General features: G+C 47.6%; 2 protein-coding genes across 2 annotated transcripts in view; one reads left to right on the forward strand and one right to left on the reverse strand.

The window, feature by feature from the left end:
- The window catches only part of LOC122555716 (LIM and senescent cell antigen-like-containing domain protein 2), a 91,484-nt gene that overhangs the window by 37,379 nt on the left and 46,734 nt on the right, over positions 1-7,371 (reverse strand). The gene's annotated exons all lie outside the window — the stretch shown is intronic.
- Positions 6,741-7,371, forward strand: part of LOC122555715 (uracil nucleotide/cysteinyl leukotriene receptor-like) — a 32,335-nt gene continuing 31,704 nt past the window's right edge. Inside the window, exon 1 of the mRNA XM_043701763.1 lies at positions 6,741-6,924. The gene's annotated coding sequence lies outside the window, so the exon portion shown is untranslated. The remainder of the gene's footprint in view (positions 6,925-7,371) is intronic.

Below are 7,371 nucleotides of genomic sequence, written 5' to 3' on the forward strand. Positions count from 1 at the left end.
GAGGGCATCGTCGACCACGTCGGGGGGGAAATTGCGGTCCTTGAAGAAGGAGGCCAAATGGGTTGTACGGTTTTGGAACTGGTCCTCCTGGGAGCAGATGCGGCGGAGACGAAGGAATTGGGATGATGGGATTTTACAGGGGGCATTTTTTATAGTAAATGTCCGTGTTGATTCGGTCACCCGAGATAGAAATGGAAAGGTCTAGGAAGGGGAGGGAGGAGTCTGAGATGGTCCAGGTGAATTTAAGGTTGGGGTGGAAGGTGTTGGTAAAGTGGATGAACTGTTCAACCTCCTCGTGGGAGCACGAGGCAGCGCCGATACATCATTGATGTAGCGGAGGAATAGGTGGGGGGTGGTGCCAGTGTAGCTGGGATATGGATCAGATACTGCTAAGTGGGACTAGATTAAGTTGGGATACCTGATCGTTATGGATGAGATGGACCGAAGGGTCTGTTTCCATGCTGTACATCTCTATGATTCTATGACTTTGATACAAGTAAAGATCCAATTATTTACATACAATGAATAGCTTTTAGGTCACTCTCAATATTATTTGTGCCATTAATTCAAAAAGCATGTTACACATGTTATTCGGTATAACATCTTTAATTTTAACCTTTAATTTTTCTCTGGTGTAACCTTCTTTGCCAATGTTATGTTAATGTTGTCAAAATCATTGACCCTTCTATATGCGAGTTGCTGAGTTTGACTCTGCTATACAACTCTGACTTTCCTTCTCCTGGGAAGTTGGCTCTGTTGAGAGAAATCTTGTTTTTGAGTCAGATTGTAGGTTCAAAGAAGCACAGGGAGAGGTCTCACAGGTATTCTGTCCAATATTTGTCACTCAATCTGCAAGATTATCACACTGCCATTTGTGGGATCTTGCTGTGTGCAAAATGGCTGCCACGCTTCTGAGATTGCAATAGTGGTTGCATTGGTAAACTTTCTGCCTGTTGTAAATCACTTTTGAGGTGTCTGGTGACAGGCACTACATAAAGACAACTCTTTCTTTTCAACCCCTTGACCATTCCTCCCCGTTACCAGCTTCAAGCTGGTATATGGAGGAGGCAGCAGGCTTGGAGGAAATAATTTACCAGAGTAGTGCCAGAGCTGAAATCCTTCAGTCAGATGGATAGATTGGAGACATTGGGATTGTTTCTATTGGAGAGGACAAGTCTAAGAGGAAACTTAGACGTCTGCAAAATAATGAGGGGTCTGGACAGAGTGGATAGGGAGAACCTGCTCCCATTCGTAAAAGGATCAAGAATATGAAAAGAAGCAAGAACAAGCAGGCACAGGCATAAAGTTATTTGAAAGAAGGCATAAAAGAAGCAGCTTTGACATGAGAGAAACTTTTAAGGTCATAGTTTAAGTCTGCAGTGCTCTGTCTGGAATCGTGGGGGAGCCGTCCGTGCTCAACTGAGACAGTCGAGAGAGCATTGGCTGGTTCCTTCAACAGAAACAATCCTTAGGGTTATGGGGCAAAGGCAGGAGAATAGCACTAAGTCACAGTGATCATTAGGGAGCTGGTGCAGCCATGATGGGCTGAATGGCTTCCTTTTACCAGCCTAAAAGCTAGACCCGGGGGGGGGTTCCATCCATTATTGTGATGAAGTGAAAACAGTCCTGAAAGGTCAAAGGTGAACAAATGCTAAGGGTACCCTGAAAGGGACAATTCATGGCGCTATTCATGACATCCTTAACATTCCTTCCCTAGCGGCCCACAGAGGCCACTCACACTTCCTATTATGTCGCAGTGAATAGAAATTACAGTTTTGTTCTGAGGCCCTGGATTGAGGACACACTCGGAGATAGCTTTCAGACAAATGGCTCTGAAGAGAAGGCGGCTGGCAGAGAAAGCAGCCTTTTAGAGACAGAATAGCTGCTCATTGTGTCTGACAAGGCATGTTCACAGAGATGGAGGTCACTGACAGGGTGTGACAATGGAGGGTCAGGCATTCACCGACAGACCAGTCGAAAACCTTGAAGAGGTGGGGATACAAAACAGGCCCAGTTCAGGGATGGGAAGGATTGGGATTGGAACAAATCAACAATACCGAGGGATAACTTTGGCACGGCGATAATATCACCAAGGGCCCAGACTGTTCTGGGGACATCGATTCAAATCTCACTCTGGCAGCATTTCAACTCAATGAATTGAACCTAGAGTTGAAAGATAATCTTAGTGATGGCGACTGTGAAAATATCATTCATTGTTATAACAACCCATCTGGTTCACTAATGTTCACAGGGAAAGGAAATCTGCCATCCTTACCTGGACTAGCCTACCTGTGACTCCAGCCCCACAGTGATGTGGTTGACTCTTAATTGCCCTTTGTAAGTCTGCAAGCCACTCAGTTCAAGAACAATTTAGGGGTTGGCAACAAGACAAAAGTCATTTTTTGGTTGCAAATGATTTTTCGTTGGGTGTAGGCATCTCTGCCGTGCCAACGTTTATTTCTCATCCATCATCACTCTGAAGAAAATGAGCTGGTGAGCTGCCTTCTTGAAACACTACAGCCCCTTGGGATGTAGATACATCTCCCATGTGGTTACGGAGGGAATTCCAGGGTTTTGACCCAACAACAGTGAAGGAATGGCAATCTATTTCCAAGTCGGGATTGTGAGCAAGTTGGAAGGGAACGTGTCTGTGCTGGTGTTTCCATGCATCTGCAACCATTGCCCTTCTAAATGGAAGTGTTTACGGGTCTAGAAGGGGCTGTCTGAGGATATTTGGTGAATTTCTGCAGTGCACCTTGTAGATAGTACACACTGCTGTTATTGAGTATCAGTGGTGAAGGCACTGGAAGCGTGTGAATGTGGTGCCAATGAAATGGGTTGCTTTGTCTTGGATGACGCGAAGCTTCTTGAGTGTGGTTGGAGCTGCACCCATCCAGGCAGATGGGGAGTATTCCATCACACTCCTGACTTGGGCCTTGTAGATGGCTTTGGGAAGTCAGGAGGGGAGTTACTCACTGTGGTATTCCTAACCTCTGACCTGCTCTTGTAGTCACTGTGTTTATGTGGCCAGTCCAGTTGAGTTTCTGGTCAGCGGTAACCCCAAGGATGGCGATAGTGGCGCATTCAGTATTGGTAACACCATTTAATATCAAGGCATTGATTGATTTGAAGTCAGCAAATACAAACCATTATCCAAATTGGAGAGAGAGAAAATTGGAGGGATTATTTATCATGGACGTGGCAACAGGCAGTTGAAAAATCAAAATTTGAAGAGGTAGAGTCGATTCGGTTTTATGAGAGAGTAAATCGATTTGATTTTTTTCTGGTGTGGTAAGCACAGTAAATATGGAAGAGTAAGAGGTCTGGCATCACAAAGATAATGAACAGACAGGTCTTGGTTCAAGTGAAATGCTGGGATTGGTTGATCAGAGAAGGTGCATTGATCATGTGATCAGACAGATTGCTAGTCGGCCTGTAAATCCTCCCAATAAACCAGAAAGGGACAGTCTCCTGCTCTGTACAACCACAGCAGAATTTTGCCCCACAATTGGACCAATTCAATGGGCCACCCCTTGGAATTACAGGGACAGACTGATAAGGGAGAACCAGTGGATGTAGTATATTTGAACTTGCAGAAGACACTCCATAAAATGCAACATGTCATTGTTACATAAAGTACAACTCGGGACAATATATTTGCGTTGAATGAGGAATGATCAATGGACAAAACAAAACATTAGAATTAAGTGAGGATGACACAGTGTTACTGCTGGATGGCTGTATGATGCATCCAGGTTCACTGACAATGGTGGGGACGTGAACTAAAGGAGGCTACAAATGGATATCCACAGCTTAAATGGTTGGTCAAGAAGATGGCCGGTGCAATATAACATTGCAGGAAATGTGAAAATTTCAACTGTCTCTCTGAAAGTGGGTGAAGGAGTGGTGAATGTTGGCAAGCAGAGAGATCTGGGTGCCCTAGTTCCCAAACTGCAGCGAGTTAACATGTAGCCAGTGTAATTAGCAGGCAGATAGTTTGTTTTGTGAGGGGATTGGCTTGAAAAAGTAAGAAAGTATTGCTGCAGTTGCATATAACATTAGTCAGATCATATCTTGGGAAATGTGAATGGTTTTAGTTTCTTTACTGAGAAGGATATATTTATCTTGGGAGGAGCACAGTTGTTGCAACTAGTTCTTTGAAGAGAAATTGAATAAAATGGGTGTGCAATCTCTGAAGGTGACAACACTTAGGGCGATCTAATTGAAACATAAAATTCATAAAAGAGCCTAGAATTAGCAACGCCGAGCGCAAGCTGGAAGAGCTTTGGCAGCACGGTGGCTCAGGGGTTAGCACTGCTGCCTCACAGCACCGGGGGCCCAGGTTCGATTCCACCCTCGGGTGACTGTCTGGGCGGAGTTTGCACATTCTCCCCGTGTCTGCGAGGGTTTCCTCCCACAATCTAAAGATGTGCAAGTTAGCTGGATTGGTCCACGCTAAATTGCCCAAAGTGTCCAGGGATGTACAGGCTAGGTGGGTGAGCCATGGGAAATGCAGGGTTATGGGAATGGGGTGGAATGTTCTTCTTGATGGGCTGAATGGTCTTCTCCCACACTCCAGGGATTCTATGAACAGCACCTCATTGTCGTTCTTGCCTCAGAGTTTTAGCCTGGAACCAACCTGATTAACACTCTCCACCACTCGCAGAGATGTATGATCTGACACTCCACTAATGCCAGTTGTATGACCTTATTTGACCTCTCTGCCTAATAATTTCTGTATCTGCGTGCCCTGCGCTTGACGAAGGGGCTGTGTTCCGAAAGCTTGCGTGATTTCAGATTGACCTGTTGGAGTATAACATGTCTCGTCTGACTTTGTAGAACTCTCCACTGCAGGAGGCCAAGTCCCTGGGCATGTTTAAGAAAGGTCAAAATAGATTGGTTGGATGCCAAAGGCATTTAGGGGGTACGGGGAAAGAGTTGGAGAATGTCACTGAGAAAGAGAATTAGCCATGACCATATTGAACATTGGAACAGACCCGAAGGCCCGCTCCTATTTCAGTGTCCTGGTGGCCTGCCGGCTGTGTGTTTAGGACCTCCTCCATGTTGGACAAGGTCAACAAAGGCCTGAGGCCTGCTTCTTATTGGGCAGGAACACAACCAGAGACAGCTGGAAAAGCTCAGCAGGTCTGGCAGCTGCTGTGGAGAGAAATCAGAGTGAGCCTTCCTCAGAACTCCTGTCTCTGCCTCCGCAGTTCTTTTCGTCCCATCGGACAGCGCCTGTGGGAGCTGCCTGTTGGAAAGGGCTTGGACCCTGCCTTGCTCCTACTCTTCAGGGTCTCCTGAGTTGCCTATTATTTTCTGATACATTCTGATTTGCTATTCTGGTAGTTGCATTCTCGTGCAACCTCATTATAGAGAACAGCAGAGCCCATGGGAAAAACAGGGTTAGGGCAAACCACCAAAACTATCAGCAAAATTTGAAACAAAAATCGTAAAAAGCCACACTTGATGGCACAGTCTAAGTTAATGTTAAAATTATATATTTGAATGAGGATAGGAGTTGGGAGGTCATGTTGCGGCTGTACAGGACATTGGTTAGGCCACTGTTGGAATATTGCGTGCAATTCTGGTCTCCTTCCTCTCGGAAAGATGTTGTGAAACTCGCAAGGGTTCAGAAAAGATTTACAAGGATGTTGCCAGGGTTGGAGGATCTGAGCTACAGGGAGGGGTTGAACAGGCTGGGGCTGTTTTCCCTGGAGTGCTGGAGGCTGAGGGGTGACCTTATAGAGGTTTACAAAATTATGAGGGGCATGGATAGGGTAAATAGACAAAGTCTTTTCCCTGGGGTCGAACTAGAGGGCATAGGTTTAGGGTGAGAGGGAAAAGATATAAAAGAGCCCTAAAGGGGCAACTTTTTCATGCAGAGTGAATGGAATGAGCTGCCAGAGGAAGTGGTGGAGGCTGGTACAATTGCAGCATTTAAGAGGCATTTGGATGGGTATATGAATAGGAAGGGTTTGGAGGGATATGGGCCGGGTGCTGGCAGGTGGGATTAGATTGGGTTGGGATATCTGGTCGGCATGGATGGGTTGGACCGAAGGGTCTGTTTCCATGCTGTACATCTCTATGACTCTACTACCTGAGGTGGGGGGGGGGGGGGAGAGAATGCCTGATCTCTGCTGGAGGTTGGGGGGCAATGGTTGAATACAGATGTGAGGCAGGGATCCCTGTCCCTGTGGTTCTCAGTCTGTCAGTCAGAGTGTCTCTCTCTGGGGGACCCAGGAGCTGGTGGATTCACCCAGGAGGGGAGGAGGGAATGGGAGGTGTTGAGACCGAGTCAGTGATTGTACATTATCTCTGGGGCACTGAAGGTGCCTGTGTTCGGTGGATAGCCGTCTCTCAGGCGCAGGAAGTTTTTGGAAGGCTCCCTCCGGTTGCCGTGGCACCTCGCGTTCCTTCCTCACTCTCTCACTCCCTGCTGTCCCCCTGCACCGTTGCATCTGCGCTGAGATACCCCATTGTGCGTGTGAGGGGTCAGTCACACTGACAACTCTCTGAAGGGGGGCTGTTATAATGGAACCACTCACACACACACATGAATATGATAGAGCTCCTCTTAGCAAGATTTAGAGTGTGTGTGTGTGTGGGGGGGGGGGGGAGAGGGGAAGGGTGTGGAGGGAACTGTTGTAAAACAAATTCTTTTCATTCCACACACAATGAGCTCCCTCTGTTGGCTGCCAGACAATAGCCGGTTCCCCCTGGCTATATAGGGGCAGCAGCCCTGCAGAGAGCACACGGGACAGGGTGACGGGCGTGTGTGGACATCGAGCAGCGCTTGGGAGATGTTACTGGGTCCAGGGTGAAAAGCACTGGCCCTCCCCCTCCGCGGACTGGGATAGTAGGCAGTGACAGAAGCCCCCCTTTCCACCCCTGCAAGACCGACAGCAGTCCCAAGGCAAGCAGGTAAGGGCTGGCCCAACTTTCCGGGCTGGGCTGGGCTGGGGGGGGAAGGCAGAGTGGAAACAGGAGGCTGCTACAGGAGGAGAGGCAGGTGGGTGACAGGTAATGGGGACAGAAGGGGGAGAAAACTTTATCCAGGATGTATTTTTTTTTTGTCCTACTTTTGAACTACTGGCAGGTTGGGAATTAGACAGCACCTTATCACCCTGGGACTCCCTCCAGTGAGTCCTGGCGACAGTGACAGATCAGCCCCCCCGTTTGGTGCAGGGACAAAGCAGCATTTCACCGGCACACCGCTAGCCCTGTCTCAAGCCCAGCTGGAGGAAGTACATTCATTCCAAAAGGAACGCATTAAACAGCAGTGACAAGGAACGAGCTATAAACAAGGTACAGGAGGGTCACCCGGGGGGAGGTTTGAAGATATAACACGTTGGATGTGGGAGGGAAAGA

The sequence above is a fragment of the Chiloscyllium plagiosum genome, chromosome 13 (assembly GCF_004010195.1).
Source record: "Chiloscyllium plagiosum isolate BGI_BamShark_2017 chromosome 13, ASM401019v2, whole genome shotgun sequence".
Taxonomy (NCBI): domain Eukaryota; kingdom Metazoa; phylum Chordata; class Chondrichthyes; order Orectolobiformes; family Hemiscylliidae; genus Chiloscyllium; species Chiloscyllium plagiosum.